This window comes from Epinephelus fuscoguttatus, linkage group LG4, assembly GCF_011397635.1.
Source record: "Epinephelus fuscoguttatus linkage group LG4, E.fuscoguttatus.final_Chr_v1".
NCBI classification, from domain to species: domain Eukaryota; kingdom Metazoa; phylum Chordata; class Actinopteri; order Perciformes; family Serranidae; genus Epinephelus; species Epinephelus fuscoguttatus.
Genome location: NC_064755.1, coordinates 15,164,355 through 15,178,077, shown reverse-complemented (window position 1 = coordinate 15,178,077; position 13,723 = coordinate 15,164,355). Strand labels below are relative to the sequence as shown.

General features: G+C 41.6%; 3 non-coding genes across 3 annotated transcripts; all 3 read left to right on the top strand.

Annotated features, from left to right (window-relative positions):
• Positions 1-9,624: 9,624 nt before the first annotated feature.
• On the top strand, positions 9,625-9,696 carry trnap-cgg (transfer RNA proline (anticodon CGG)). Its single transcript has one exon. It is a non-coding gene; the product is annotated as a tRNA-Pro (tRNA).
• A 927-nt stretch (positions 9,697-10,623) lies between these two features.
• trnap-ugg (transfer RNA proline (anticodon UGG)) lies at positions 10,624-10,695 on the top strand. Its single transcript has one exon. It is a non-coding gene; the product is annotated as a tRNA-Pro (tRNA).
• Positions 10,696-13,279: 2,584 nt separating this feature from the next.
• On the top strand, positions 13,280-13,351 carry trnaq-cug (transfer RNA glutamine (anticodon CUG)). The gene has a single exon. It is a non-coding gene; the product is annotated as a tRNA-Gln (tRNA).
• Positions 13,352-13,723: the final 372 nt, after the last annotated feature.

Genomic DNA, 13,723 nt, shown 5'->3' with positions numbered 1-13,723 from the left:
CAGTATGTCCACCACTTTGGGACGGACTGAAATATCTCAAACTATCTGAAACTTTCCATGAAACCTTGCACAGACATTTGTGGTCCCCAGAGGATTAACCATAATCACTTTAATAATTCTCATCAGCTAGGCAAAGACGTCACTTAACCTGTGCGATATCTACTAGATGGATCGGCCCAAACTTTGGTAGATGTTCATGGTGATCCCCTAACTTTTCCTCTTGCACCACGAGGCTAACATTTGTGGTTTTGAGTGAAATATTTCTCAACTACTAGAGGGATTGTTATCAAAGTTGTAATTTCATTTGTCCAATTTATGACTAAATATTATACTAGCATAACTTATGACATTCCCATCAGCTGTACTATAGAGTTGTCCAGAAATGAGTCATTAAATGTGGAAATGAGTTTGTATTTCAGCACTCCTGGTTCCCTTGTCTTAAAGTCAATGTTTTTTTTTTCAGTAAATGGGTTTTAGTTAGATGCCTAAATAAGGTCTGTGGTTAAAGTAAGCTGAAGACACTTTCATGTTTGGTTTACGACATAAAATACATCAAAAAATACCCCCCTCACGAATCTTGAGGCTTAGGTGTCTTAAAAAAGGCAGTTGTTAACAAGTCATGCAACTGTAATGCAGTTTGTATAGGCTATAACCCAATGTTTAGCTGAAAACTAACTAGTGCCACTGCGCTACCTCGTGTCGTGTGACATGCTTCCAGTGAAGCCTGTAACACACTGGAGGCGTCACACTACAGCTTGTCAACAGACGACCACGCAAAGTTATCACTACTTTTACTGAAAGAGCTGAACTTCCTCCACCTCTGCATTAGCTTAAAGTCATAGAGAGCCCCCTCATTATACTTGATTTCTCACCTGAAAAGCCAGTCTTCAGAGCTATGACTCACCAACCAATATCTTTTTGCCCATTGTCTTTATAATGACAGCATTGTGGGTCATTTAGCTCGGGATATTTCTCGAACCTCACGCAAGAAGTCTCTCCTCATTTAAAAAGCCAGCAACACTCGGTGTCCTTCGTAGGCAACTTTTAATACCTCACTGTTACAGACGGTTAAACACACAGACCGGTTTCGACAAGTGTCTTCCTCAGTGTGTGAAAAGACAGAAAAGCAGGGTGAGACATGCAGAAGTAACCTCCATTCCCAATCACACAGCTGCATAGCATTAGGTAATCACCAGAGCACCAAGCAGAATCCTGGTAATCATAGACACACATCTCATAGAAGAGAAAAAAGTGCAAAACATGTATCTCCTCATTTATTCCTCAGCTACAGAATTCTCTTTCTACATAATGGTGAGGAGAGGAGCAGAAAAAAAAGAGCTGCTACAGGAGCCAGTATGTACAGTACAAGCAGAGAGCGAATGGGGGAAAAATGCATTTAATTCTTGGGGCGGTCAGGCTGGAAATAGGACAGTGGCCCAAAGTGCCATGGGGCAGTGCATCCAGGGGCACCTATGCATGTCTAGCTGCTGCCGCTGTGGCGTTGTACATTGGCAAATTTTCTGACGTGTGGCATTCACTGCTGGTGTGTTTTGGCCTTCAGCTTTTTACCTCTGGCGATGGCAATATATGCCTCAATTTGTGAAGATTATCTTGCTGAACAAAATGTTGCAGTATCATAAACTCTTGTTTGCCATAGAGCTTATTTTCTGCAGGAATCCAAAATTCAATGTGAAAATCTTACTGGCTTTTAATGGGAGAACCAGGGCGATGCTAACTTCAGCATCAGCCTACAAAACAAACATCATCACTGCAGCACTCTAAAGCTGTTTACTGCTGAATAGCAAATGTTAGCATGCTAACAAACTAAACTAAGATGGTGAACAAGGTAAACATACCTACGTCATTGTGAGGATTTTAGCATGCTGATGTTACCATCTACCTCAAAGCACAAGCATGCTTTCAGTAGACCTGCATCATAAGGGTCTGTTGTCTGAGAGGGGTATTAGTATGTTGAAAGTTCAAGCAGTTTCACAGACATGGTCTTTGCCTTGTCCTAAAGGATTTTCAAAATACAGTAAATGGACCAAATTTTTGGCCATGAAGCTTCACCACATACGGTTCAAATTCTCTCTGATCAAGTCTAGCTATAAGATGTAACTGCCGCTTTAACACTCGTATAAGCTTTCCTAAAACGAACCTAACAGAAACATGTTGAGTTTATTAGTTTATTTGGATCTAGTGTCAGAGTGGCCTTTAAACAAACAGAGATGTTTCCGTCCTCTCATGTCCTCATTTGCCTGTAAACCTCTCAGCACTTGAGTGTTCACGCAAGCATCTAATTTTGTCAGTTGTTATTAGTAGAGCGCAGCTTGAATTAGAGGGGTAATGATAAATCACGTCAAGGATCCTTTCCCATTGACACCATTATTATGTGCAGCAGTAGCCTGTTAATTAAATCATCTGAAGAATTATAAATAAATGTGAAGTGACATCATCACACCCAAAGCGATATAGTGTGGATTTATTCAAGTTTATAATTTACAGCCAAAAAAGCATTGAGTTTGTAAAGTAAAATGAGATACAAATATACTGTCTTCCCTTGGAGAAAATCTCATCTCATGCAGCTTGATTCCCTGTTCTTATTGCAAAATATTCACATTTCTTTTATGGCATTTGATAAACCCTGGATTCCCTGTGCCTAGCACCTCTTGCATCCAAGAGAGTTCAGGCTTGGAGAAAGGAATTTGTTTTATTACACTCTGATCTGATAAATCTGCCCGCTGTTATCAAGCAAATATTTTGTGGTATTTGCTGATGAACTATCACCACTTTGATCTGAAGAGCCTGAGCCGTGCGCTCACAGCACTGCAGAGTGGATAGCTGTGCGTGATGCTGAGAAGTCCTCCCTTCTGGACCCAATATCCACTGTTATTACTTGATAGAAGAAGCATTAAGATGAGACTCTGCTTCATATTATTGAAGTGTTTTGATGTCCAGAAAGGAAATTGTCTTTCTTTGGTGTTATGTTGCTGTGCAATATCTACTACTATTTTACCCAGTAACAGAAGCTACTGTATGTCTTTTAAATACAATCTTGGTGTTCATTAGTTACTAAGGACGGAGATTCCTGAGCCTTTTATTGTGTCAAATTTTACTGTGGGTAAATACGCTGTGATACATTTGTGGGCCACAAACTATTTTGTAATTATCGTGTGAAAAGAAACACATGTTGCCAATATTGGGTCAGCCTAGTGCACCACTATCAAAATAAGATGTAATGACGGAATTTTTATGAGTATAATAATTTTCTTGACAGATTTTTTCAACAAATGTCAACACTCTGACCTCAAAACACAGTAGGTAATTCAGCTTATTAGGTTATGTGGCTAACAAGCATAGTCATGTTGGTCTGTTGTTTGGTCCACAATTTTTGGTTCAGACTGAAATATGTCAACCAATACTGGATGGATTGGCATAACATTTGGTACAGATATCCATTGTGCCCTGACGATGAATCATACCCAGATAGCCAAAATGACCTGGCCCTGAATCAGCCTGAACACGGCAAGCCGGATGAAATTAATTGGGCTGCGTTCATTTGTCATATTTGGCTGAGATTTGGCATAAATGACATCCCAGAATCGGGCCAAATCAGCTGGCCCAATTCCAGTTGCAGACACCGCCTTCACTGGGCTGTTGTCAAAAATGAACTGGCCCAACATCGGCCCAAACTCGGCATGCTGGAAGAAATAAGTAGGCCCACATCGGGTTGAACCAGATTTGGCAACCACCAATGGTTGAGAGTTCTGTTTTGGTGCTGGCTGCTGTTTCATCCATCAGCTGTGTCTCAGCTGGGATAGGCACATGTTTACAATGCATAATCAGGCTCAGATTTAGCAGCCATAAACAGGCCAGGGCCTGTGTTTGGTGCTGGTTGCCATTTTATCCACTTGCCGTTTGTCAACCGGAATAGACCTGTATCTGTAATATCTACACCTGGGCCAAATTTGTTAGAAATTAAAAAGGCCAAAGCTGCCTCACATTTGGCACCATGGAGCCAGAACACAGCCGAGTAATGACTTTGGGGATCACTTGACTTTTCCTCTAGTGCTGCAGTCGGATCACAATTTTAATTTATCCAATATCCAGCCTCAGCTGTACTTTGTTTTTAGTGTTAATTAACAAATGATAGCATGCTAACATGTTCTATAAAAATACTGAACAAGGTAAACATTTTACTTGCCAAACATTCGCAAAGTTTTGTCATTGTGAGCATGTTAGCATGCTTAAGTTAGCATTTAGCTCAAATAACTGTTGTGCCTTACTACAGCCTCACTGAGGCATTATTATGGCTCCCACTACTTTTCTTGGCAAATTGACTGGTTAGTCAAACACCAAGGTCTAAGGTAGTCTCCCAGCTGGCATCAAAAATACCGTTTTGGTCTCTGTGGCTTATTTCAACATTCACAAGACTGTACAGGGAGTGAATTTTTATATAACTCACCCATTTACATTTTGTTAAGGCTTAAAGTTATGCATAATTAAGGGCGGGTTGCTCGAGTGACGGGTTTCTATGAGGCATCGCTCCAACCTCTCGTCCAAAAATGGTCACTTCTGGCTTCAAAAAACCAAGCTGTCCACAGCCAAAATGTTGAACTCGAGGTTTCAAAACAGAGTCCACAAACCAATGGGTGACATCACAATAGTTACATCCATTATTTTATCCACATTATTTTCAAAAACGGAAGTAAATAGTGATCAACTTCCATGTTTTTGTGTGTGACTTCCGGTCAGCTGCTTTCCCTCATGCTTTCCCTTACCGGAGCTAACGGTGCAAGCTAATTTTTTCAGTTTTCAATTGTTTATGTTAGTCAATCAGTTAGTTAGTTAGTCTGTGTATTTAGATAACTGTGCCCACATTTACGTTATCCGGTAATTGCCGGTAAAATAATTCCCTTTAAACGCGAATAAATCGCACGTCAATCAAAAACTATGAACCAAAAAAGCACAATCTATCCCAAGTGAGACAAACTGCTTGATCCCCGTCTCCAGTGTACCAGCAGAGAACCCGCAGAACCGAATCAGTGAAAAAACACACCGGGCTACACAGCCTCTCTACCTGAGCAGCTGAAACTGCGGCTCGCACCCTCGACACACAGACACACAGACGGTGCTTCTGCATGCCAGCCAAACGTGTGCGCAACTGTGAGAAATAAATATGAGGTGTACGCTGCTTTTCTCTCTTTTTTTCCTTTTCTTTCTTTCTTTCTGTCAGCGACATACACTAGTAACACAGGACGGGTTTCAGTTTTTATTGACTGAGTTGAATATTAAGCCATAGTGATGCGCGGATCGGCTCTGACAGCACCTGAATCAGCATGTACGCATCAACCATCCAGCTGTTACAACATGATCGAGCTAGCAAAACAGTTTTGTGTTGCTATGCGTGGTATTTATTCAGTTTTGGGAAATCACAATGTCTAGAAAGCATCAGTGGCTGCAGCTGACAGGGACAGCTAATAGCAGCAGCAAAGCTACCATCAGGACGTCATCTGTTAAAAGCTTCCCATTGTCGGATACGACATGAAACTACTCCAGTTAGCTCAATCATGTTGTAACTAAGACATCCACTGGAAAAAAATATTTTTTTCACAGACCGTTTATTGAGTTATTACAGACACCGCTAACGGCTAACGGCTAACAGCTAATGGTTAGCCCAGCTAATCTACGATAACCATGTTATTAATTACACACACAGAAATAGTAATGTTTGTTCAATCATTGTGTTTATAGAATTTACAAACACCAGATTAGTCTAAACGGTGATATAGTGATGTGAAAAATGCGATATATATACATATATATATACGTATATATATATATAGCTAAACTCAACAAGATTCCCATTTACACAGTGGTCAAGAGTGCTGGACCGGAAGTGTCGCACAAAAAAACGGAAGCTGGCTGCGTTCTGTTTTGCCTCCGTGTTTCCGTGAAAAATAAGGTGGATATAGCCATGCTGTAGACTCTTCAAGTGACCAACCCAAACATAATAACAGAACATTGACCAATGACGGGACACTGTGTTACTTAAATGTAGTGCAATGTTTAAGTTAAATGAACAGATACATGAAAGTTAGATTGATTTTCCCTCTCCCCTTGCCACATTAATCCCACTACAGTAATATGTGGTAACACATGAAATTAATATTCTCCTCACATGCTTCTGGAAACTCAATTTTATACGCATTTATGCATATATAATGTATATGTACTAATAGCATTTAAGAGTCCTAATAAAAGCTTAACACAGTTGAAAGCCCCTCTCATGAATCCTGGCCACATTAACTTTAGTCCCGTAAAATGACAACACATTCATCAAAATCACACTGTCAAATCCTTCGCTTTAAGGACTACTTGTACATGTAGATATGCAGTGTAATAAAACCCTACTGGAATGAGTTTTTGATATTATCATTGAAATTAGTGTGTGTGTGTGTGTGTGTGTGTGTGTGTGTAGACAGAGCTCTGGCACACCGCAGGAAATGAACACATTGGGTGGTTCCCTGTCATCCATGCCATAAATCTTCTCTTCAACACAAGAACACTCTATATTTGGTTTGTAGCCTTCACACCAGCCTACTGACAAGAGTACATAGTAATATGTGTTTGGTTTCGAAAAGTTTGAAGCTGAAGTTGCTGATGCATGTGATTCCCAGAACTCAAATTTAGAGTTTCAGTGCCAATGCTCACCCAAATGTCAGTGCAGACATGTAGGAATCCTCCAAAACCCATTATGGGTTCTGACTAATAGTTGGCAAGGAACCACTCTGTTCTATTTCCCTGTTTGGACTTTATTCCAACATATACCAGCTTCCACAGTCATGTGTGTGTGATCTTGCATGAGCGGTCATGTGTGCTTGTGCAGGTGTACAGTGTTAGCATGAAAAAAGGAGTCAGAGACACAACCCAGATCCCCATCTCCTCAAAATGGCCACCCCTGAGGATTTACAGAGTACTATTAACAGCCAAACCCTCAAGACCTTTTGAACACACCGTTTTGTGTGTTTTTTTGGCAGCTGGGATCTACACATCTCAGGAAATTTTTTATTTTTTTAATTTTTTTTTTTACATCTGACAGAATGTACTTTGTCTTCCGTCTGCCCTCACTGATGTGGAGAGGCAGTACTGCAGCGGTCTCTGAGCCGAAAAACTGTCGTGTGTGTAGAATTACGTGCATGCACGAGTGTGTATATACCTTATGTGTGTGTGTGTGTGTGTGTGGTAGCCTGAGAGGACGCAGGTGCGGCCTGTGCGTATCGCAGCGTCAGGATTGATTAGTTCCAGAGACAGAGACAAGATGTGAAGATTCAGCAGCGTACTGTCAAAACAACAGGCTCCTCTCCAGACAGCTGGATTTCCATTCAGACCATCACATGGTCTGCATGCATGCTTCGGGGTGAAGGACTCTGTGGGACACTATTTATAGGTGAGTTGTGTGTGATCCAGTGTGGGCTCAGAGCTCTTTTGGGCAGTACTTGCTGCTGCCAGAAGATCAATGTCATGCAATAGAATGATAGAGAAGAATTATTCATTTGACCTACAGAGAGGTGAGATTCCAGGTGATTTAACACACACTGACAGCCATAACGGAGGTCCTCAACTGTAGGAGCCACAATGAGGGTGAACAGATTGCATATCTAAATGTACAACTTGGTTTCATCAAAAGACTTTAACATATGTGGTTAATCTTTCACTGTTTTGACAGGGAAGTTATGAGATTTCATCATTTATCAAATATATTCCAATGTGGGGTGGGACCCACTGAAGATAAGTGAAAAGTAGCATTCAGACATTAAGCAAAGCAAAGTTTCATCAAACAATGTTTCAAATCTGAAGTCAATAGTTTAATATTTAATCCTTAATTTAAAGTCCGCTAAAAAAAAACAGCTTCACGTAGACAGAGAAATGACTCTTTTATTGACTTTGGTGCAATGGGAAGCATGTCTTCATGAGACCATTAATAGCATGCATGCTTGTCTTGGGTTCCATGGTGTAATGGTCAGCGCTCTGGACTCTGAATCTAGTAATATAAGTTCAAGTCTTGGTGGAACCTAGACACTGTTGTTCACACACCATTTAGAGTTGTGGTTACTAGGCAGTAAAGACGCTAAACTTCTCTCTTATTATCGGACAACCAAAGACACAGCCTTGGATCTAGCAGTCGATGGGTGTTCAATCGTAAGGCATGGCCGAACTTTTGGGTAGCAACCACAACAATGAGATCGCGGATGAACGTAAGCCATCCAAACTGCTTTCCTACACAGGATGTTTCTATGGATAGTTGGGCAGCTCATATATTCCAAGGTGGAAGTCTGAAAAGAACCGCTGCACCTACATGTCGCGACATATCCCATTTTGCCTGGGAATGCCTCTGGATCCCTGATGAACACCTGGAGGATGCACAAGAGGATAAAAATGTGTGGGTGACTTTTAATAAGCTTGCTTCCACTGAGACCTAACCTGGATAGGATAGGGTAGGAAAATGCACGGGTGAATGGTTGAGTACACAGCATAAACTGAGGAAAACACTTGAGTGAGCACCCACCCATGCAGTACCTTTTGTGGCTTGTTGGTCAAGGAGTATGAGTCTCACTTTGGGTGTGAGAGGTGGCGGGTTCAAATCCCGGACGAGCCCTCAGTGTTAAGGCCCATTTATGCTCAACGTTAAATACAGATCCGGATATGGACGGAGCCTTCTGTCCATGCTCCACGTTCATTTCGTCTGTTTTTCTGCACATTTCCATAAAGCTTATAGATACGGGCCAAACGGAGCAGTACCACCGGAAACCGTGGGGCAGTGTTGCTGTCACTACCCAATACGTAGCTCTAGTGAGACATGAAGAAGAAATAACAATTCAGTTTCTCTCATCGGCAGTACTAGAGAAAAGAATTCTCCGTCCTCCAGTCACGATGTATTTAACAGCCTCACCGACCACCGCCTCCTACAATGCTGCCTCTTTTTTTGTCTTTTATGCAAGAGGTACATTATCAATATCTCCTCCACAGTCGCCATGTTTGTTTTTGAGTTTGTTGTTGTCATAAACTTTTGACGCTGGGCTGCCTCCTGGTGGATATATTGGTTAACATCCATGTCAACGTAAAGGGCGCATGGAAGTATGTGGGCAGTGACGGTAACATCGTTTGAAACGGACGTATACATTTTCGTACGTAAAGGGAGCATAAATGAGCCCTTAAGGGTTAGCTGCGTAGCTGTGGTAATGTGCCATTTTTATCAAGTGTGATGTGAAACAGATATGCTCCCCATCGTTGCAGAGGTAACTCCTTTAGGAAAGCAGATCTTTCAACCTAAAGCTGATATGACTTAATGAAATCAAAGTAGCATGATTCGGTTTTACGCACAAACAACTTCATTAGGATGGAACAGTTGTGTTTGACTGATTTTACAGACAAATCCAAGCTCAAGCCTTGGTGGAACCTTTTGTGTGAAATGTGTCCAGTCGTCCAAAAGCATCCGAAAGCTGAATCCGGCAGTGGAGTCGTAGAAAAAGCCAATCATACAACTTGCAGATTGCGTTCAAGCCAAGGACAAAGTGGAGAGGTCTTTCGGTGAGGGAAAATTGCCAAAAAGACTTTTAACGTGGCTCGTTGGTCTAGGGGTATGATTCTCGCTTCGGGTGTGAGAGGTCCTGGGTTCAAATCCCGGACGAGCCCACAGGGTCTCAGAAGTGGCTGCATAGTTTGTGTCATGTGGTGTGTTTATTACAGTGTGATGTAAAACAACTATGCTCCCTGATGTCATAGGTGTAATGCCAAATGGAAACCAGTTACTTAAACTTAGAGCTGATGTGACCTGATGAAATAATTCAATAATTCAAGCAGCTTTACTACCATAGAACAGTCATGCATGACTGATTTGACTGACAAGTCTTGGTGGAACGATTTGTGTGAAATGTGCTCTATTGTCCAATAGTATCACAAAGCTGAATTTAGCAGTGGAGCCATAGAAAGAGACGGAGCCAGCTATGCAGCTTGAGGATTGCTTTCAATTCAGTGACAGACTGGGGCTGTATGTCCTTCAGCAAAATCTGCAGAAAGCACACTTTGAGTGGTTCATTGGTCTAGGAGTATGACTCTTGCTTCAGGTGCGAGAGGTCTGGGGTTCGAATCCCGGATGAGCACAAATTAGCCTAATGGTTAATAGGCAGTAAAGCTGCTAAAGTTTTCCTATATTATCAGAAAACGAAAGACAGGGCCTTAGCAGTCGATGCGTGTTCGATTGTAAAACATGGCCAAAGTTTTGGGTAGCAACCATAATAATGAGATGATGTATGCACATACGCCATCCAAACGGCTTTCCTACACAGGATGTCTCTGTGGATAGAGGAAGTCTGAAAATATCCGCTGCACCTACATGTCGACAACACCATGACATATCCCATTTTGCCTAGGAATGCCTCTGGATCCTAAAGAAGACCTGGAGAATGCAGAGGTGGTGTGGGGGCGACTTTGATAAGCTTGCTTCCACTGAGACCTAACCTGGGTAGGACAGGGGAGGAAAATGGGTGTGTGAATGGATGAGTACATGGCATAAACTGGGAAAACGCTCAACTGCCCAACCCCCCGGGCACCCCTTTTTGTGGCTCGTTGGTCTAGGAGTATGATTCTCGCTTTGGGTGCGAGAGGTCCCGGGTTCAAATCCCGGACGAGCCTGCATTGTTTAGAAGTAGCTTAAGTGATGTGCTATGTTTATCAAGTGTTATGTGCCACAGATATGCCCCCTTGTGTTGCAGGTGTGATGCCTTTGGAAAAGCAGATCTTTAACCTAAAGCTTATGTGACTTGATGAAATCAGAATCACATAATTTAAGCAAATTTATTACGATAGAACAGTCAAGTTATGGTGGAATGGTGGTTATGGTAGAACCTTTTGTGTGAAATGTGTTCTTTGGTCCAATGTTATCACAAAGTTGAATTCTGCAATGGAGCCATAGAAAGAGACAAAGCCAACTATGCAGCTTGAGGATTGCTTTCAATTCAGTGACAGACTGGGGCTGTATGTCCTTCAGCGGATGAGTACACGGCATAAACTGAAAAAGTGCTTAACTGACCACCATCCCAGGCAGCACTTTTTGTGGCTCGTTGGTCTAGGAGTATGATTCTCGCTTTGGGTACGAGAGGTCCCGGGTAAAAATCCCGGACGAGCCCACAGGGTTCCAAAGTAGCTGCGTAGTTTGTGTTGTGTAGTATGTTTATCTCATGTGATGTAAAACAACTTTGCTACCTGATGTCATAGGTGTAATGCCTTATGGAAACCAGTCATTTAAACTTCGAGCAGATGTGACTTGATGAAACTGAAGTCACATAATTGAATCAGATTTATAAGGATAGAACAGTCTTGTTTGACTGATTTTACTGACAAACCCAAGCTCAAGTCTTGGTGGAACCTTTTGTGTGAAATGTGTCCAGTCATCCCAAAGCATCCCAAAGACTGCTTTCAAGCCAAGGACAAAGTGGAGAGGTCTTTTGTTGAGTGAAAATTACAGAGGGCACACTATATGTGGCTCGTTGCTCTAGGGCTATGATTCTCACTTAGGGTGTAAGATGGGTTCGAATCCTGGACGAGCCCACAGGGTTCCAAAGTGGCTGTGTAGTTTGTGTTGTATTGTATGTTTATCCTATGAGATGTAAAACAACTTTGCTACCTGATGTCTTATGGAAACCAGTCATTTAAACCTCAAGCTGATGTAACTTGATGATATCAAAGTCACATAATTTAGCAATTTTACTACAATAGAACAGTCATGTTTGACTGATATTACTGACAAATCCAAGCTCAAGCTATGGTGGAACCTTTTGTGTGAAATGTGTTCTATCGTCCAATGGTATCACTAAGCTGAATTCAGTAGTGGCGCCATAGAAAGAGACTTAGGGCCTGTCCCATTATGATCACACTTATGCACTTGGACACTTGCACAAGTGTATCCCATTTCTACAACGACCAAAAGTGCAGTGCGCTTGATTTGTACTTTACCCACACTTACGGTAAGATCGCACCTGAGCGGTATTTGGCCAAATATAAATCCCACAATGCATCAATGCTGGTGAATTCTCCCCACTACAGTTCAGTGAGTCTGCCATCATCGGGATTTCGACTGAGAAGCCGCCGAAGAAATTTAAATGTAAGAAAAATGTTTTATAAATTTAACTTTATATCATAGTCCTGTTCATATCATAGCATCATGATGGTACATGTTAGGAAGCTTTGTTAATGTGTCTGTGGTGAGGAAATTCACATCAAGCTTTGCCCTGGAATTATTTACTAACCACAGAATTTATCTGAAATAGGGACCACGGAACAAACGTTCCAATTCGGAAAACGATTACCTGTTTACTGGGGCTAAAAATACTGCAGCTGATGGATACAGGTGAGTAGTTTGCTCCGTCATTTCTTTTGATTGATGTCTTTATTTCGAACATGACAAATATTATAAAAGAGTAGTTAATTTATTTAATCCTTCCCCTTTTATTCACTAATTAATAACCTTTAACGTTCCTTTAGATATCCAACGTAGTGTTATATATGCCAGCATATTAATTGACTTTCTTAAATGCATGTAATAGAAATATCATGAATTGTTCATGTACCAACATGAAAATATATTCATATATCCATATACATACATACATCAGCTCAACATAAATCACAGCTGCAAATCCCTGCTGATTATCCACACCTTTTCTCATCCCTACATGAAAATGATTTCTTTACACCCTTTTCTAAACTGGATCATGTTTTTGTTCACGGAGAATAACATCCAATGCGCAATGTAAGGGGTGTTGTCAAATCTGTCCCAATTTTGTTTAAATATCCCCGTGTACTTGGCCACTTAATAAGTGCTTGAACACTATGTATGTTCTGCGTGGCAAAACGTCACCAAAGTGTGTGCGCAACCAAGCGCACTCAGCCAAGTGTGGAAAGATGGGACAGCCCCAAAGCCAGCTATGCAGTTTGAGGACAGACTGGGGCTGTATGTCCTTCAGCAAAATTTGCAGAAACAATTGTTTTCACATGGCTTGTTGGTCTAGGAGTATGATTCTTGCTTTGGGTGCGAGAGGGCTGGGGTTCAAATCCCAGACGAGCCCCAGTGGCAAAAATGTTACTTGTTTTCTGGGTGAGGGTTTTAACTTTATAAGTTTGGAACAATGTTTCAAATCTGAAGTTAATGATTTAATATTTAATCCTTAATTTAAAGTCCACTAAAGAACCAACTTCAGGTAGATTGAGAAAATACTCTGGTTCCATGGTGTAATGGTCAGCACTCTGGACTCTGACTCCAGTAATCCAAGCTCAAGTCTTGGTGGAACCTAGACACTGTTGTTCACACACAAATTAGAGTTATAATTGATAGGCAGTGAAGCTGCTAAACTTATCTTATCTTATTGGGAAGTGTGAAAGGAGAGAGAGAGGGGATGACATGCAGCAAAGGGCTGCAGGTTAAAATCAAACCTGCAGCCACTGCGGCCAGGATGTAGCCAGCAGGGAGGTTTTCTCCTGCTGCCATCGGAGACAGTCACTCTGCAGCTTATCTTGATATTTTCTCTTGAGAGCAACAACAAAGTTCTTGTGGTTGCTCTCAGTCATCTCCAGTGGTGCAGTGAGGTAAGCCTTTTCCTTCTGCAACTGGAGATGTAGGACAATAAGTTTCCTCTCAGCGGCCTTTAGAGGAGCCGTGAGCTTA